This window comes from Pseudophryne corroboree, chromosome 4, assembly GCF_028390025.1.
Source record: "Pseudophryne corroboree isolate aPseCor3 chromosome 4, aPseCor3.hap2, whole genome shotgun sequence".
Classification (NCBI taxonomy): Eukaryota; Metazoa; Chordata; class Amphibia; order Anura; family Myobatrachidae; genus Pseudophryne; species Pseudophryne corroboree.
In genome coordinates this window covers 764,260,970-764,281,795 of record NC_086447.1, presented here as the reverse complement: position 1 = coordinate 764,281,795, position 20,826 = coordinate 764,260,970, and the positions used below count along the sequence as shown (strand labels likewise).

General features: G+C 45.0%; 1 long non-coding RNA gene across 1 annotated transcript; it reads right to left on the bottom strand.

Moving 5' to 3' along the window:
• Positions 1-19,711: 19,711 nt before the first annotated feature.
• LOC134911758 (uncharacterized) lies at positions 19,712-20,382 on the bottom strand. The gene is made up of 3 exons (XR_010176820.1): positions 20,294-20,382; positions 19,960-20,134; positions 19,712-19,861 (listed from the first exon to the last, which is right to left on the bottom strand). It is a non-coding gene; the product is annotated as an uncharacterized LOC134911758 (long non-coding RNA).
• Between the last annotated feature and the right edge of the window lie 444 nt (positions 20,383-20,826).

The window sequence follows — 20,826 nt, the reverse complement described above, 5'->3', positions numbered from 1 at the left end:
TGTGCATCACTATTTTTACTGGTTTGGATTTGGCTCGGATTTATCGCCTAGCTTTGGATTTGGTTTTTGCCAAACCGCCGTGACTGGTTTTGGATTGGATTTCCATATGTTTGTTCATAGAGTATTATTAACCTCAATAACATTAATTTCCAGTCAATTTTGAACACCTCACAGCTCACAATATTATTTTGATAAAAATTGGCCAAAGGCTGCAGCGTGCTTGATGGCTACTAAGCAACAGAGCAGTGGCACAAACCCATGGCAGTTTATAGCACATCTATTAAACAGTGCCACAGCGTACTGGAGTACAGTGCACAGAACAGTGCAAACAACAGATCCATATTTTTTTCCGTTTTTGAACTCGCAGCTTGGTTCAAACTGCATGGAGTCTCGGGGCTTTGATCAAAAGGTACTAGGGTAAAGCAAACCAAACAATACAAACAAGTATATATATATTAGAGATGAGCGGGTTCGGTTTCTCTGAATCCGAACCCGCCCGAACTTCATGTTTTTTTTCACGGGTCCGAGCGACTCGGATCTTCCCGCCTTGCTCGGTTAACCCGAGCGCGCCCGAACGTCATCATGACGCTGTCGGATTCTCGCGAGGCTCGGATTCTATCGCGAGACTCGGATTCTATATAAGGAGCCGCGCGTCGCCGCCATTTTCACACGTGCATTGAGATTGATAGGGAGAGGACGTGGCTGGCGTCCTCTCCATTTAGATTATAAGAGAGAGAGATTTACTGGAGCTTAGGACTAGGAGGAGTACTGTAGAAGTGTAGAGAGTGCAGAGAGTTTACTAGTGAGTGACCACCAGACAGTGCAGTTTATTTAATATATCCGTTCTCTGCCTGAAAAAAGCGATACACACAGTGACTCAGTCACATACCATATCTGTGTGCACTGCTCAGGCTCAGCTCAGTGTGCTGCATCATCTATATATATTATATATCTGTCTGACTGCTCAGCTCACACAGCTTATAATTGTGGGGGAGACTGGGGAGCACTGCAGTGCCAGTTATAGGTTATAGCAGGAGCCAGGAGTACATAATATTATATAGTGAGTGACCACCAGACAGTGCAGTTTATTTAATATATCCGTTCTCTGCCTGAAAAAAGTGATACACACAGTGACTCAGTCACATACCATATCTGTGTGCACTGCTCAGGCTCAGCCCAGTGTATTGCATCATCTATATATATTATATATCTGTCTGACTGCTCAGCTCACACAGCTTATAATTGTGGGGGAGACTGGGGAGCACTGCAGTGCCAGTTATAGGTTATAGCAGGAGCCAGGAGTACATAATATTATATTAAAATTAAACAGTGCACACTTTTGCTGCAGGAGTGCCACTGCCAGTGTGACTGACCAGTGACCTGACCACACTGACCACCAGTATAGTTAGTAGTATACTTATATTGTGATTGCCTGAAAAAGTTAAACACTCGTCGTGTGACTTCACTTGTGTGTTGTTGTTTTTTTTATTCTATAAAAATAAAACTCATTCTGCTGACAGACAGTGTCCAGCAGGTCCGTCATTATATAATATATAATATATACCTGTCCGGCTGCAGTAGTGATATATATATATTTTTTATATCATTTATCATCCAGTCGCAGCAGACACAGTACGGTAGTTCACGGCTGTGGCTACCTCTGTGTCTGCACTCGGCAGGCAGTCCGTCCATAATTGTATACCACCTAACCGTGGTTTTTTTTTCTTCTTTATACATACATACTACTACGACATCTCTTTATCAACCAGTCTATATTAGCAGCAGACACAGTACTGTACGGTAGTTCACGGCTGTGGCTACCTCTGTGTCTGCACTCGGCAGGCAGTCCGTCCATAATTGTATACCACCTAACCGTGGTTTTTTTTTCTTTCTTCTTTATACATACATAGTTACATAGACATCTCTTTATCAACCAGTCTATATTAGCAGCAGACACAGTACAGTACGGTAGTTCACGGCTGTGGCTACCTCTGTGTCTGCACTCGGCAGGCAGTCCGTCCATAATTGTATACCACCTAACCGTGGTTTTTTTTTCTTTCTTCTTTATACATACATAGTTACATAGACATCTCTTTATCAACCAGTCTATATTAGCAGCAGACACAGTACAGTACGGTAGTTCACGGCTGTGGCTACCTCTGTGTCTGCACTCGGCAGGCAGTCCGTCCATAATTGTATACCACCTAACCGTGGTTTTTTTTTCTTTCTTCTTTATACATACATAGTTACATAGACATCTCTTTATCAACCAGTCTATATTAGCAGCAGACACAGTACAGTACGGTAGTTCACGGCTGTGGCTACCTCTGTGTCTGCACTCGGCAGGCAGTCCGTCCATAATTGTATACCACCTAACCGTGGTTTTTTTTTCTTTCTTCTTTATACATACATAGTTACATAGACATCTCTTTATCAACCAGTCTATATTAGCAGCAGACACAGTACAGTACGGTAGTTCACGGCTGTGGCTACCTCTGTGTCTGCACTCGGCAGGCAGTCCGTCCATAATTGTATACCACCTAACCGTGGTTTTTTTTTCTTTCTTCTTTATACATACATACTACTACGACATCTCTTTATCAACCAGTCTATATTATTAGCAGCAGACACAGTACAGTACGGTAGTTCACGGCTGTGGCTACCTCTGTGTCTGCACTCGGCAGGCAGTCCGTCCATAATTGTATACCACCTAACCGTGGTTTTTTTTTCTTTCTTCTTTATACATACATAGTTACATAGACATCTCTTTATCAACCAGTCTATATTAGCAGCAGACACAGTACAGTACGGTAGTTCACGGCTGTGGCTACCTCTGTGTCTGCACTCGGCAGCCCGTCCATAATTGTATACTAGTATCCATCTCCATTGTTTACCTGAGGTGCCTTTTAGTTGTGCCTATTAAAATATGGAGAACAAAAATGTTGAGGTTCCAAAATTAGGGAAAGATCAAGATCCACTTCCACCTCGTGCTGAAGCTGCTGCCACTAGTCATGGCCGAGACGATGAAATGCCAGCAACGTCGTCTGCCAAGGCCGATGCCCAATGTCATAGTACAGAGCATGTCAAATCCAAAACACCAAATATCAGAAAAAAAAGGACTCCAAAACCTAAAATAAAATTGTCGGAGGAGAAGCGTAAACTTGCCAATATGCCATTTACGACACGGAGTGGCAAGGAACGGCTGAGGCCCTGGCCTATGTTCATGGCTAGTGGTTCAGCTTCACATGAGGATGGAAGCACTCAGCCTCTCGCTAGAAAAATGAAAAGACTCAAGCTGGCAAAAGCAGCACAGCAAAGAACTGTGCATTCTTCGAAATCCCAAATCCACAAGGAGAGTCCAATTGTGTCGGTTGCGATGCCTGACCTTCCCAACACTGGACGTGAAGAGCATGCGCCTTCCACCATTTGCACGCCCCCTGCAAGTGCTGGAAGGAGCACCCGCAGTCCAGTTCCTGATAGTCAGATTGAAGATGTCAGTGTTGAAGTACACCAGGATGAGGAGGATATGGGTGTTGCTGGCGCTGGGGAGGAAATTGACCAGGAGGATTCTGATGGTGAGGTGGTTTGTTTAAGTCAGGCACCCGGGGAGACACCTGTTGTCCGTGGGAGGAATATGGCCATTGACATGCCAGGTGAAAATACCAAAAAAATCAGCTCTTCGGTGTGGAGGTATTTCACCAGAAATGCGGACAACAGGTGTCAAGCCGTGTGTTCCCTTTGTCAAGCTGTAATAAGTAGGGGTAAGGACGTTAACCACCTCGGAACATCCTCCCTTATACGTCACCTGCAGCGCATTCATAATAAGTCAGTGACAAGTTCAAAAACTTTGGGTGACAGCGGAAGCAGTCCACTGACCAGTAAATCCCTTCCTCTTGTAACCAAGCTCACGCAAACCACCCCACCAACTCCCTCAGTGTCAATTTCCTCCTTCCCCAGGAATGCCAATAGTCCTGCAGGCCATGTCACTGGCAATTCTGACGATTCCTCTCCTGCCTGGGATTCCTCCGATGCATCCTTGCGTGTAACGCCTACTGCTGCTGGCGCTGCTGTTGTTGCTGCTGGGAGTCGATGGTCATCCCAGAGGGGAAGTCGTAAGACCACTTTTACTACTTCCACCAAGCAATTGACTGTCCAACAGTCCTTTGCGAGGAAGATGAAATATCACAGCAGTCATCCTACTGCAAAGCGGATAACTGAGGCCTTGGCATCCTGGGTGGTGAGAAACGTGGTTCCGGTATCCATCATTACTGCAGAGCCAACTAGAGACTTGTTGGAGGTACTGTGTCCCCGGTACCAAATACCATCTAGGTTCCATTTCTCTAGGCAGGCGATACCGAAAATGTACACAGACCTCAGAAAAAGAGTCACCAGTGTCCTAAAAAATGCAGCTGTACCCAATGTCCACTTAACCACGGACATGTGGACAAGTGGAGCAGGGCAGGGTCAGGACTATATGACTGTGACAGCCCACTGGGTAGATGTATGGACTCCCGCCGCAAGAACAGCAGCGGCGGCACCAGTAGCAGCATCTCGCAAACGCCAACTCTTTCCTAGGCAGGCTACGCTTTGTATCACCGCTTTCCAGAATACGCACACAGCTGAAAACCTCTTACGGCAACTGAGGAAGATCATCGCGGAATGGCTTACCCCAATTGGACTCTCCTGTGGATTTGTGGCATCGGACAACGCCAGCAATATTGTGTGTGCATTAAATATGGGCAAATTCCAGCACGTCCCATGTTTTGCACATACCTTGAATTTGGTGGTGCAGAATTTTTTTAAAAACGACAGGGGCGTGCAAGAGATGCTGTCGGTGGCCAGAAGAATTGCGGGACACTTTCGGCGTACAGGCACCACGTACAGAAGACTGGAGCACCACCAAAAACTACTGAACCTGCCCTGCCATCATCTGAAGCAAGAAGTGGTAACGAGGTGGAATTCAACCCTCTATATGCTTCAGAGGTTGGAGGAGCAGCAAAAGGCCATTCAAGCCTATACAATTGAGCACGATATAGTAGGTGGAATGCACCTGTCTCAAGCGCAGTGGAGAATGATTTCAACGTTGTGCAAGGTTCTGATGCCCTTTGAACTTGCCACACGTGAAGTCAGTTCAGACACTGCCAGCCTGAGTCAGGTCATTCCCCTCATCAGGCTTTTGCAGAAGAAGCTGGAGACATTGAAGGAGGAGCTAACACGGAGCGATTCCGCTAGGCATGTGGGACTTGTGGATGGAGCCCTTAATTCGCTTAACAAGGATTCACGGGTGGTCAATCTGTTGAAATCAGAGCACTACATTTTGGCCACCGTGCTCGATCCTAGATTTAAAGCCTACCTTGGATCTCTCTTTCCGGCAGACACAAGTCTGCTGGGGTTGAAAGACCTGCTGGTGACAAAATTGTCAAGTCAAGCGGAACGCGACCTGTCAACATCTCCTCCTTCACATTCTCCCGCAACTGGGGGTGCGAGGAAAAGGCTCAGAATTCCGAGCCCACCCGCTGGCGGTGATGCAGGGCAGTCTGGAGCGACTGCTGATGCTGACATCTGGTCCGGACTGAAGGACCTGACAACGATTACGGACATGTCGTCTACTGTCACTGCATATGATTCTCTCAACATTGATAGAATGGTGGAGGATTATATGAGTGACCGCATCCAAGTAGGCACGTCACACAGTCCGTACTTATACTGGCAGGAAAAAGAGGCAATTTGGAGGCCCTTGCACAAACTGGCTTTATTCTACCTAAGTTGCCCTCCCACAAGTGTGGAGGGGGATGTACACGGTGATATATCGGAGGATGATGATGAGGTGGACATCTTGCCTCTGTAGAGCCAGTTTGTGCAAGGAGAGATTAATTGCTTCTTTTTTGGGGGGGGTCCAAACCAACCCGTCATATCAGTCACAGTCGTGTGGCAGACCCTGTCACTGAAATGATGGGTTGGTTAAAGTGTGCATGTCCTGTTTTGTTTATACAACATAAGGGTGGGTGGGAGGGCCCAAGGACAATTCCATCTTGCACCTCTTTTTTCTTTTCTTTTTCTTTGCATCATGTGCTGATTGGGGAGGGTTTTTTGGAAGGGACATCCTGCGTGACACTGCAGTGCCACTCCTAAATGGGCCCGGTGTTTGTGTCGGCCACTAGGGTCGCTAATCTTACTCACACAGTCAGCTACCTCATTGCGCCTCTTTTTTTCTTTGCGTCATGTGCTGTTTGGGGAGGGTTTTTTGGAAGGGCCATCCTGCGTGACACTGCAGTGCCACTCCTAGATGGGCCCGGTGTTTGTGTCGGCCACTAGGGTCGCTAATCTTACTCACACAGCTACCTCATTGCGCCTCTTTTTTTCTTTGCGTCATGTGCTGTTTGGGGAGGGTTTTTTGGAAGGGACATCCTGCGTGACACTGCAGTGCCACTCCTAGATGGGCCCGGTGTTTGTGTCGGCCACTAGGGTCGCTTATCTTACTCACACAGCGACCTCGGTGCAAATTTTAGGACTAAAAATAATATTGTGAGGTGTGAGGTATTCAGAATAGACTGAAAATGAGTGTAAATTATGGTTTTTGAGGTTAATAATACTTTGGGATCAAAATGACCCCCAAATTCTATGATTTAAGCTGTTTTTTAGTGTTTTTTGAAAAAAACACCCGAATCCAAAACACACCCGAATCCGACAAAAAAAAATTCGGTGAGGTTTTGCCAAAACGCGTTCGAACCCAAAACACGGCCGTGGAACCGAACCCAAAACCAAAACACAAAACCCGAAAAATTTCAGGCGCTCATCTCTAATATATATATATATATATATATATATAAAATCCCACAGAGTCCGGCACTCTTGCAAAATGGCTATAAGCAGCTGTGTGCCCTTGTAAAACAAGGCACGAAACTCCAGGATTTTTGCAGATTACTATATTATGAATGAAAAGCAGTACATCTCACCCACGCATGTGGTTATGTGAGCTAGGTCAATGCAGCATTTCGGAGCCAGGAAGGGCCCCTTCCTCAGAACACCAAGTGAGGTGTATACACAGCAAAAATATAAATATTTTTATTTTTGCTGTGTGTACACCTCAATCCTGGAGAGGCGTGCCTTGTTTTGGACTATGGTTCTTTATATATATATATATATATATATATATATATACATACACTTCAACTGTGAGAGAGACAGGATCTGAAAAAAAAACTAGGAAATCAAATTGTATGATTTTTTTAACAATTTATTTGTATGTTCTTGCGAAAAATAAATATTTGGACAATCAAAAAGTTTAACTCAATACTTTGTAATATAACCTCGGTTGGCAATTACAGAGGTTAAACGTTTCCTGTAGTTCTTGACCAGGTTTGCACACACTGTAGCAGGTATTTTGGCCCACTCTTCCATGCAGATCTTCTCTAGATCTGTCATGTTTTGGGGCTGTCGCCAGGACTTTCAACTCCCTCCACAGATTTTCTATTAGGCTGAGGTCTGGAGACTGGCTAGGCCACTCCAGGACCTTGAAATGCTTCTTACAGAGCCACTCCTTAGTTGCCTGGGTGGTGTGTTTGGGTTCATTTTCATGCTGGAAGACCCAGCCACGTTCCATCTTCAATGCTCTTACTGAGGGAAGGAGGTTTTTGCCCAAAATCTCACAATACATGGCCCCATTCAACCTCTCCTTAATACGGATCAGTCGTCCTGTCCCCTTTGCAGAAAAGGAGCCCCAAAGCATGATGTTTCCGCCCCTATGCTTCACAGTGGGTATGGTGTTCTTCGGATGCCATTCATCATTCTTCTCCCTCCAAACACGGTGAGTGGAGTTTATACCAAAAAGTTCGATTTTGCTCTCATCTGGCCACATTACATTCTCCAAATCCTCCTCTGGATCATCCAGATGGTCGCTGGCAAACTTTAGACGGGCTTGGACATGTGCTGGCTTAAGCAGGGGGACCTTTCGGGCGCTGCAGGATTTAAATCCATGACGACATAGTATGTTACTAATGGTAACCTTTGTGACTGTGGCCCCATCTCTCTTGAGGTCATTGACCAGGTCCCCCCGTGTAGTTATGGGCTGTTTCCTCACTGTTCTCAAGATCACTGATACCCCACGAGGTGAGATCTTGCATGGAGCCCCAGGTCGAGGGATATTGTCAGTGATCTTGTATTTCTTCCATTTTTTAATAATTGCGCCAACAGTTGATCTCTTCTCAACAAGCTGCTTGCCTATTGTTGAGTAGCTCATCCCAGCCTTGTGCAGCTCTACAATTTTGTCCCTGGTGTCCTTATTTAGCTCTCTGGTCTTGGCCATGATAGAGATGTAGCAGTCTGACTGTGGGATGGTGTGGACAGGTATCTTTTATACAGATAACCAGTTCAAACAGGTGCCATTAATACAGGTAATGAGTGGAGGATAGAATAGCTTCTTAAAGAAGAAGTAACAGGTCTGTGAGAGCCAGAAATCTTGCTGCTTGGTAGGTGTCCAAATATTTATTTTCCACAAGCATATACAAGTAAATTGTTTAAAAATCATACAATGTGATTTCCTGTGTTTTCAGATTCTGTCTCTCACAGTTGAAGTGTACCTATGATGGAAATTACAGACCTCTCTCATCTTTTTAAGTGGGTCAACTTGTACAATCCTACCACAAAATCAGAGATCTGTGTTTATAACCACAGTGCTTTAACACAAAATTATAGACAAATAAAAATCACCATAACGTCCCTTAATGAAGGTTCCTGTAATGGAGTCCTCAAAGCGAATTTTCTGATGGAATTTCTCCAGAGTATAGTAACATGTAAGCGAATAAAAAATAAAGACCAATGTGTAGTAGATTCCTTTTATGTATCCACAGTTCGTAGTGTATTTTTTATATGATCAAGAGGTGGCTTAGGAGCGTACCCCACTCACACTTTGATTAAGAAGCTATAAGCCCATCAAGCTTATGAAAAGTTTAATGAAACATTAACCAAACATATACAGGAAACCACCCCACTCACCATACACAGGAATGGAGTGCACACCTGCACTCACCACCCCCAGGCCAGGCTGCAGTGGCCTGTGACCACATTGCTGAAATAAATATTATACAGAGAGCCCAGCACTCACCTTAGTAAGCTCACTCACCTAAATACATTAATAAATAATGGAGTTTAGTTCATGGATGTACAATGCAAGCCCAACATCAAGGTGTGCACCCCATTCCTGGGTATGGTGAGGGCGGTGGTTTCCTGTATATGTGTGTGTGTGTGTGTGTGTGTGTGTGTGTGTGTTGTTAGTGTGTGTGTATATATATATATATATATATACTGTATATATAAAACTCCCAAAGAATCAGAGGGCGCTTAATTAACCTTCTAACTTTTGTACCCTCAATTAATTTTTTTATAACAATTTATTAAAAGCACATTTTCTGCTTCACATATATAGAGGCATACCCTTTACATATACATATCAAGACATTTTACACAAGATGTTATTCCATTTGAAATAGTTGTTGGTAGAGTATTGCTCTCCGCAACCCTGACGCTTTTTATCCTAAAAGGACTTCTTCAGAGGGGTGGTCTGTACAGATGGTAAAATAACACAAAATATGAAGAGGACATAACAAGGGGCATGTAAGATCACATCAAATTTCCATAACCATGAATATGACCACAATCATTACATACCTAAAGACTCATTCCGAGAACAATCCTTCGGATATAATAACCAATCATACAAAATGATTAATGGCACACTGTTGATGTTCAAGCTTTATACTCTTCTATTCCTCATGCTAAAGGAATTAGGGTGGTAAAAAGAATTATTATGAAGGATCCTGAGAACTCATTGGGCAACGTAACTTTCATTTTAGATTGTATCAAATTTATATTGGAACATCATTTTTTTTAGTTTGAAGGTTCATTCTTCCTCCAGAACCAGGGTACGGCGATGGGGACTTTGCCCTATCGTACGCCAATATCTTGATGAGCGAATGGGAAGATGAGTATATTTATGATACTGTTTACGAGAGAGAGCATGTGAAACTTTATCGTAGATATATTGATGATCTCCTTTTGATCTGGAAGGGTGATGATTCTAGTATTATAGAATTTATAGATCATCTTAACAACAATGATTTTAATTTTAAGTTCACTTATAAATGTAATAGGATTAATATTGAATATTTAGATATAGAATTGGAAGGATTTCCATCCAAAATAGTTTTTACTAGGACATTTTTCAAAGAGGTGGACGCTAATAGTCTTATCCCCAGGTCCAGTTGCCATCATCCTGCATGGAAAGATGGTGTGCCATACTCACAATTTTTAAGAATACGAAGAAATTGCAGTAAAATACATGATTACTGGTCTCAGACTGAGGTCCTAAAGCAGTGATTTTCAACCTTTTTTTACTCGCGGCACACCGAACAATATTTTAAAATTGCCAAGGCACACCATCAGTTCCCCACAGAAAAAAACAAAACAAAACACGCACATGGCGCTCACAGTAAAAAAATAAATAAGTCAACACATACATTGATCTACACAGAAAAAACAATCACATTGCTCCCCACATAGATCCTATTGCTCCCCACATAAATCAATCACATTTCTCCCCACATTAATCCTATTGCTCCTCACATGAATTATTCACATTGTTCCCCCCATAAATCCATAAATTCTTATTCTCCCCAAATAAATCCTATTGAAATCCTATTGTTCCCCACAGGAGAAATAAAATAACAAATATTATTATCAGCTGTCCTCCTCCCGGTCCCTCAGTGGCGGGGGTTGTTCATAGTGGAGTGCTGCGAATACTGAGCAGCGGGCAGTCAGGTAGGTGTGGATGTGGGTGGGCAAGGAAAGCTGTGTATGCAGGCGGGAACTGGAAAACGTGTATGCAGGCGGGTGGGCTGGCTGGATGGTGAGACGCAGCGGCTGTGACCTATGATATCACATCGTTTTCAAGGCATAGGTCATGGCCGGAGCACGACGGATCCGCTAAGAAGAGCCCGGGCCACCAGTTCCCTCTGAAGGTGTAGGAAGCTGCTCTGGCTCCGCGGCACACCTTACAACTGGTCGCGGCACACTATTGTGCCACGGCACACTGGTTGAAAAAGCCTGTCCTAAAGAATAGATTTATTGAACGAGGTTATTGGCCCATATTTATTGAGAATTCTAGGAGAAAGGCGTCTTTAAGAAATAGGGAAGAGCTTGTATGTGAAAGACCGAAGAAGGATATAGGGCCCAATTACCAAAGTAGGCCGTTCATCACACAGTATTGCCGTGATGTAGGTACAATCAGGAAAATAATTGAGAGACATTGGAGCCTCCATCTTAAAGATCCAGTATTAGGAATGAATCTCCCCATGAAGCCAAATATGGTCTATAGAAGAGCGAACAATCTCAAAAGTATTTTGGCCCCAAGCCAATTGAAATCCATCAGGATGCCTATTAATTCAAGTAAGATACAGTTGGGTAATCAGTGGGGTTGTTTCCCCTGTAACTATTGTATATGCTGTAAACATATGTCCAAAACCCAATATCAATATAAAATGGATGACAGAAGGTTGTACAAATTTAAAGATAGAGAAAGTTGTACTACTGAGTACACGATCTATATAGATTGCAGGTGTGTTTTATCATACGTTGGAAAGACTAAAAGACAAGCAAAAATACAGATCCAAGAACTTTTACATAGTATAAAAAATAAAGTAGTTTAACATAACCTACCAAGACACTTTAAGGAGGCACATGATTCCAAAATTAATGTTTTTTGTTTCACTATATTGGAGTTGGTTAAGTCACACAGCAGAGGTGGAGACAGAGATTTGGCATTGTCGCGCCGTGAAACATTTTGGATTTATACCCTCAACACACTATCCCCTAGGGGACTTAATGAGGGGTTTGATATAGTCTCCATTTTATAATGGGGTGTTATAAAGTTGATTCACTGTTCTTTGATGGTGTATTTTAGTCCTTTATGGTATATATGTATAAAATGTACACTTTTTGATGTTTACATGTATGAATTATACACCATTGTCTAAAAGTATTTGTTTAAAAATCATGGGTATAGTGACATTTGTTAGTATATACTGTAGGTTTTTGTATTTATATTATCAAAGACTGTCTTGTTTTGAGAAAGTAGTGATTGAAAAAGTACTTAACATAAATACATTTTAACATTACAAATATAATTTTATTAGGTATCCTAACGGGGTTGAAGGGGGATTTGAATTAATATTCAAATGGAACATGTCCCACGGATTTTTAGTGATAGTCAGTGAATAGGAAGTAGCTAAATCATGATGTGCATTCCCGTAATAATAGGAAGGAGTGCACATGAACATCGGACTTAGTCAGCCAATAGAAGCCACCGGAAGTAGCATCACCAGAAGTGGCCGTGCATTCCACCGGGAATCGAGGTGGAACGCACTGACGGACTGTGCCTGTGCAGTTCTTGTGGGGGAATATAGCCCTTTTAGGGGCTTAACACTAGTGGTGCTGCATATTTGGTTCTTTCGGGGACGCCAATGGAGTAGATGTCCGTGGTTCCCGATGTGCGTTCCACCGTTTTTGTAGGTGGGACGTAAGGTGGATGTGAGGTCACTTTCGTTATTCTGGGCTGTTAATATACAGATGTGTCCACTATTACCTTTCTGAAAAAAGTATCATGGCCTGCCGTTCATGGCACGAGATAAGATTTCCTCTTAAGATATAGACGGCAAGCCATGTGTATCTCCTCTGAAATATAGTGCAGTACCACTTTTCAGACAGCAGGTGGCATTTTCAGAAACTGAGCAAGCAGAAAGTCTGATAAAGAGATTCTAGAGGGAGTAGTTCAGACCTGATTCTAGCAGCATTTTATTTGCAAATGGGCAAAACCATGGGGGTCATTCCGAAATGATCGCACGCTAGGTTGTTTTACAGCGGTGCGATCAGGTCGAAACTGCACATGCGTATGCACCTCAATGCGCATGTGCGTCGTACGGGTACAAAGCGGATCATTGCTGAGCAATGGATTTAACGAAGAATCGATTCGCACAGCAGATCGCAAGGAGATTGACAGGAAGAGGGCATTTGTGGGTGGCAACTGAACGCTTTCTGGGAGTGTTTGGAAAAACGCAGGCGTGTCCAAGCGTTTGCAGGGCAGGTGTCTGACGTCAATTCCGGACACGAACAGGCTAAAGTGTTTGCCCCGAATTTACATCAGACACCCACCCTGCAAACGCATTGACACACCTGCGTTTTTCCAAACACTCCCAGAAAATGGTCAGTTGACATCCACAAATGTTTTCTTCCAGTCAATCTCCTTGCGATTGTCTGTGCGAATGGATTATTCATTAAATCCATTGCTCAGCAACGATCCACTTTGTACCTGTGCGACGCGCCTGCGTATTGCGGGGCACACACATGCGCAGTTATGTCCTGATCGCAGCTCAGCAAAACAACCTAGCGTGCAATCAGGCCTGCATGACCCCCATGGTTTTGCCCATCTGCTAACAAAATTGCAGCTATGGGGTGTCATTCCGAGTTGATCGTAGCCCTGCAAAATTTTGCAGGGCTACGATCAGGAACAGAGACATGCGGGGGATGCCCAGCACAGGGCCAGTCCGCCCCGCAGGTCAGTTACGCCCCCCCCTGCAGAAGTGCAAAAGTATTGCACAGCGGAGATGCTTTTGTACTTCAGGAGTAGCTCCCGGCCAGCGCAGCTTTAGCGTGCTGGCCGGGAGCTACTCATTACTACACGGCCCGCAGCAGCTGGTCAGCAGCAGCGATCGGGTCAGAATGACCCCCATGAGCCGTATGTGCAGGGCAATTTATCCATCATGCACACGGGAATATCAGCTGCAGCAGCTAATTGTGAAGTATTAATATTTTTCAAATACATCTCTCATACTAACTTCCAACATGTACCTGGCTCAATGTTGCCTATATGTTTAAAAAAATCTTTTTCCTTGTGATTGATAATGTGCTGATGAAGAGTTCATACAAACTCAACACAGAGATTCAATATAGAAATTATGATACTAACTAAAAGGCACTATTGATACTTGTCAATTTTTGCAATTGTTTGGTGGTTAAGGTGTGAGTAGAGAGAATTTTTGGTATTTCAATACCACATATATTTCACTGGGATCCGGTCTGAAGATCGACAGTGTCTGCCATACAAGTGGGTGCTGCGTCTGTCTGCCACAAATCGGTCCAGCGCTGAGGCTGTGTTGCCATAATAAGTCACTGGGTGCTCTGTGTGCCATACACGTGGGTGCTGCACCTGTCTGCCACAAATCGGTCCAGCGCTGAGGCTGTGTTGCCATAATAAGTCACTGGGTGCTCTGTCTGCCATACAAGTGGGTGCTGTGCCTGTCTGCCACAAATCAGTCCTGTGCTTGGGCTGTGCTCCATAATAAGTCACTGGGTGCTCTGTCTGCCATACAAGTGGGTGCTGTGCCTGTCTGCCACAAATCAGTCCTGTGCTTGGGCTGTGCTCCATAATAAATCACTGGGTGCTCTGTCTGCCATACAAGTGGGTGCTGTGCCTGTCTGCCACAAATCAGTCCTGTGCTTGGGCTGTGCTCCATAATAAATCACTGGGTGCTCTGTCTGCCATACAAGTGGGTGCTGTGCCTGTCTGCCACAAATCAGTCCTGTGCTTGGGCTGTGCTCCATAATAAATCACTGGGTGCTCTGTCTGCCATACAAGTGGGTGCTGTGCCTGTCTGCCACAAATCAGTCCAGTGCTTGGGCTGTGCTCCATAATAAGTCACTGGGTGCTCTGCCTGCCATACAAGTGGGTGAAGAAACATGAGACCCAGGGCCTGATCAGCCATAAGGCTGCAGCCTGGATAGCTGAGTCCTGGGGGGGCGCAGCACTGGCACAATAGATGCTTAGGCTCTACCTACTACTGGAAGCTGCAGATTCCATGCAGATCGCATTGGAAGACGGCCCTTATAGGAGACAGATGCCAGGGGTATTACTAGACCATTACCCAGCGCTACCCAGAATGAGCATGTAACCCCCTGGCTCTAAGCATATAACCCCTATGGCAAAAAGCATATGTAACCCCTGGCAACGAGCATGTAACCCCTGGCCACGAGCATGTGACCGGGTCAGACTTCCGGTCAGCAGAGTCAAGGATGCCGGTGGCTTCTCCTCCCACCTCTAGCCACCAACAGCACCGTGGGCAGCTACATGGACATCTGTATGTGCAGGGCAATTTATCCATCAGGCACACGGGAATATCAGCAGTGGCAGCTAATTGTGAAGTATTAATATATCTCCAATACATGTGGGAGTGCCAGTAGTGTCCTCGGTGCAGAGGTGTAGGTGGTGTAATCAGTGCAGGAGGGCTGGCAGTATCCCCAGTGCAGGAGTGTCAGTAGTGCGGGAGATGTCCTCCTTGCACTTGGTTGATGGTACAGTGGACACTTCTGGCACTCCCGCACTGCCAGCACCCCACTGCCCTCTTTTTTGGAGGCACAAGTATTATTTATATATTTTTAAAAAGATTATTATTATATATATATATATTTTTTTTAATGGGATGGGGAAAAAAAAACCAAAAATTGCGTGGGGTCCCCCCTCCAAAGCATAACCAGCCTCGGGCTCTTCGAGCCAGTCCTGGTTCTAAAAATCCAGGGGGAAAATGGACAGGGCATCCCCTGTATTTTTAAAACCAGCACCGGGCTCTGTGCCTGGTGCTGGTGCAAAAAATACGGGGGACAAAAAGAGTAGGGGTCCCCCGTATTTTTTACACCAGCATCGGGCTCCACTAGCTGGACAGATAATGCCACAGCCAGGGGTCACTTTTATACAGTGCCCTGCGGCCATGGCATTAAATATCCAACTAGTCACCCCTGGCCAGGGTACCCTGGGGGAGTGGGGACCCCTTCAATCAAGGGGTCCACCCCCCAGCCACCCAAGGGCCAGGGGTGAAGCCCGAGGCTGTCCCCCCATCCAAAGGCTGCGGATGGGGGGCTGATAGCCTTGAGAAAATTGAAAGAATATTGTTTTTTCCAGTAGTACTACAAGTCCCAGCAAGCCTCCCCTGCAAGCTGGTACTTGGAGAACCACAAGTACCAGCATGCGGGAGAAAAACGTGCCCGCTGGTACCTGTAGTTCTAATGGAAAAAAAATACCCAAATAAAAACAGGAGACACACACCGTGACAGTAAAACTTTATTTCACACATGTCGACACACACATACTTACCTATGTTGACAGTGGCGTAACTAGAAATTTATCTCCCCCAAGCCAAAAACTTCTTCGGCGCCCCCCCCCCCCCCATCCCCCATAATTGGGAGGAATAAAGGGGTAAATATGCGCGCGCCAGCAAAAAAGGAGGCGTGGATTCGTTGGGATGGGCGTGGTTTCGTTGGAATGGGCGTGGCATTGCAGGAAAAGACTACCTTATACCCCAGTTTTGCAACCTGCACGCCCAGACGTTGGCCACCACAGGAAAGAAAAATAATCCTGATTCATGCCCCTTACATTATTTGTAATTTTTCCTCCTTATAGTAATGCCCAGTATACATTATGCCACATACTGCAATGGCCCTTAGACAGTATGCCACACACAATAATGCACATGACACAGTATGTACACACCATAATGCCCCTGACACATTATGCCACACACCGTAATGCCTGTGACACATTATGACAGGAATCGCAATGCCCGTTATACATTATGCTACACACTGCACTGCCCCTGATACATTATAGCACATACAATGTCTGTGACACATTATGACACACACTGCAATGTCCGTGATACATTATACCACACACTGCAATGCCCGATACATTATAGCACATACAATGCCTGTGACACATTATGCCACACACTGCAATGACCTTGAGACATTATACCACAATGCCCGTGATATAGTATACCATACACCGTAATGCCTGTGACACATCGCAATGCCCGTTATACCCTATGCCACACACCGCAATGTCCGTTATATATTATGCCACACTGCAATGACCCTGAGACATTATACCACATACCACAATGCCCGTGATATAGTATACCACACACCGTAATGCCTGACACATTATGACACACACCGCAATGTCCGTGATACATTATGCCACACACTGCAATGACCCTGAGACATTATACCACATATCACAATGCCCGCGATATAATATACCATACACCGTAATGCCTGTGACACATTATGACACACCGCAATGTCCGTGATACATTATGCCACACACCGTAATGCCCATTACACATTAAGTCCTACAGTAAGGCTTCTAATTACTTTTCAATTACCTGCTCGTTGTCAGGGGTTTCATGCACTGGGTGTCATGCTCGTTGCCAGGGGTTTTATGCTCTTGGTTCCATGCACGGTGCCAGGGGTTTTCATGCTCAGGGTGTCATGCTCGTTGCCAGGGGTTTCATGCACTGGGTGTCATGCTCGTTGCCAGGGGTTTCATGCACTGGGTGTCATGCTTGTTGCCAGGGGTTTCATGCACTGGGTGTCATGCTCGTTGCTAGGAGGTAGTCCTTGTTGCTAGGGCTGTGCTCCCAGTGCCACATATGTCTCCAGTGCCAGATATTCCCCCACGGTGCCAGGTACTCACATGCCCCCAGTGCCAAATATAGCCCCCCCCATGTGCCAGGTACACATATACCTCCCCAGTGCCACATTATCCCCAGTGCCAGATATTCCCCCACAGTGCCACATTTGCCCCCAGTGCCAAAATATGCCCCAGTGCCACATATTGCCCCCCCCCCCAGTGCCACATATGCCCCAGTGCCAGATATCCCCCCCCCGTGCCACATATGCCCCAGTTCCAGATATTCCCCCCCAGTGCCACATATGCCCCGTGCCAGATATTCCCCCCCAGTGCCACATATTGCCCCCCCCAGTGCCACATATGCCCCAGTGCCAGATATCCCCCCCCGTGCCACATATGCCCCAGTTCCAGATATTCCCCCCCAGTGCCACATATGCCCCGTGCCAGATATTCCCCCCCAGTGCCACATATTGCCCCCCCCAGTGCCACATATGCCCCAGTGCCAGATATTCCCCCCAGTGCCATAAATGTCCCCAGTGCCAGATATTCTCTCCCCCCCCCTCCCTGCCAAATATGCCCCCAGTGCCAGATATTCCCCCCAGTGCCATAAATGTCCCCAGTGCCAGATATTCCCCCCAGTGCCATAAATGTCCCCAGTGCCAGATATTCCCCCATTGCCAGATATGCCCCCTCAGTGCCAGTTATGCCCCCTCAGTGCGTCGTTCCCCCCCCCCCCTTCCTCCTCCGCCGCCGCAGCCGCCGCCGCTCCCCTGCTGTTAGGAGGGACACAGAGGGCACAGTGCGCGCCTCTCCTGTGTCTCCGGCGGCCGCGGGTCATTGTAATAAAGGAAGTGCTCATGAACGGCACTTCCTTTATGAGACCCGCGGCCGCCGGAGACCCAGGAGGGACACAGGAGAGGCGCGCACTGTGCCCTCTGTGTCCCTCCTAACAGCAGGGAGGAAACGAGACCGCAGACTGACATGCGGACGCTCGTCCGCATGTCAGTCTGCACTAAATCAGTGGCGCCCCCGCAGCCCCTCGCCCCCCAAGCCACCGCGAGGGCTGCGGGGGCAGTAGTTACGCCACTGTATGTTGACTGTTTTCTGCCCAGCGATATCGGTGATCACACGGGCTCAGCAAGATCACTCAGCACACAGAGCTGCACCAGCGATGTGTGCTGAGCGATCTGTCACTGCCCGTGTTTGCAATAGAGAAAACATGGGTGATGACTAGATCTTTCAAGCATGCAGGGACGCACATCACTATCGCTATAGTCCATACACACATAGAGATTTGTGCTGTATTTCTAAGTGACTCAGCAAATCAATTAGAAAAGCAGCCCAAATCGCTATGTGTGTGTGATCGTATTCAGGTCATTCTGATGTACAGTATTGCCAGCTTTAGAGTCCAGTTCTTAATTGTGTAGGTGTGAAAATCTCAGTGTGAGAGGCCTTTGAAGTAGATTCCTTGGGGAATAGAGTTACAGCACAGTAATGTGTATTCTGGGTGGGGGAAGGGCTGCTGTCCTGGAATTTGAAATAAACAGTGAACTTTTAGCAATTCAGAGCCTCAGTTTATTAATGCAAAAATTGGGGTTATTTGTTACTCAGAGCACAGAGGTGAATGAAGTCTAAAGTGACATTAAAGAATAAGTTAATTAAAACCTAATAGTGCTACAAGGTAATGGAACATATTATAAGACTTTGCAATGATAAAATAATTCCAACTAAATAGTATAAATATACTGTAAGTTAGACAAAACTGAATGCAATCACTTGGATGCTTTGTACAATCCATACACAATTACAAAATACAGTGTTGCAGAGGTGACTACTTTTTTTTTTTAAACAATTTTCAAGATTGCATAACAAATGTAATACTAGGGTGAAGTACATGTTACAGATAAAATATAACAAATTAATTAATTTAAGCAGGTAGTCTAATTTTGATATTTCAAGCATTTGCAGAAAGGATGAGTCCGATAGGTAAAGGGCCCTTTATGCAAATTCTATGCATTATTCGTTTGCGTACTGTCTTTTTTGATGTGTCGACATATGGCCTGTCGACCAATATTGGTCGACCTAATGACTGTTGACCTTCTTTTTGTCGACAATATGATCCATTCCAATTACATGCAGCTGGCTTGTCCATTTCTTTCTATAATCACTGGCAGCACAGAAAATAAATGGTCTACATAATTATTACAGGTCTCCAATGTAAGTACGTTTTTCCAAAATGTATTGATGCCATCAATCAGTTGCTCTTTTGTCCTTGGCTTACATTGAGAACGAATATAACTTTTCATTTGAGACCACACTAGCTCGATAGGATTCATGTCCGGTGATCTGTGAAAAGTCAATAAAGGGAGAGAATTTAAATATGGAATATTTGGCATTTCATGCTTTACAGGAAGCATCAGTCTACAGGGCAAAACTGTACTTACTCTGGTGGTGTGCGTTACCAAATGATGCCTTTTTCCTCTATGAATTTGGCCGAAGCACTATGTTTTGGATCATTGTCCTGGAACATTCGATGTCCAGATGACCAATACTTTCTTACATACGGCACTAAAGTATCATTAATGATCATGGACTGGAAGAATGTTTTATCCATGATACCTGACGTAGAACAATAAAAAAAACAGGATTTTATATACCTACCAGTAAATCCTTTTCTCGTAGTCCATAGACTTACAGTAGTCACTGGACAGTAGTTCTAAATAGAAAATATTGAAAAACAACATAGTAATGTACATTACTACTGTACTTTATATGTACCTTCAAAAATTAAAATTGGTCCTGGGCCTCTGCGGGAGATACCACCCCACACATGTACTTTTAATGGGTGCTTTGGAGATGGCTTAAATGATAAATGGCCACGTTTGCGGAAGGACCTCCTTGCAAACCTCTCAAGTGCTACAGAAGTTTCATCTGTAAATATGACATTGTCAAAATTTTCTCCAATAGCAATCCATTGACGAGCCTGTTGAACTCTCTTTTCCTTGTTAACATCTCTAATCATGTGAGTCATCCTGTGAAAGGAATGTAAAATGGGATACAGTTTACAGTGGGAATAGGATAATTGAGCGTCCAAACTAAGATAATGTTAAAGAAAAATCAGATGCTGATTTCAGAGATGTAATTAGTTTACCGCACTGTATACAAACTGTATAGAAATTGTATTATAATTGTAATTGAAATTTCAATTTACTGTACAGTACCTAGCACCGGCATAAGTCCAACCAAGTTGCCTCCGCATTCTTTTTATGCTACTACAGGAGATGTCAAGGCCATGCTCAGCTTGCAGAATA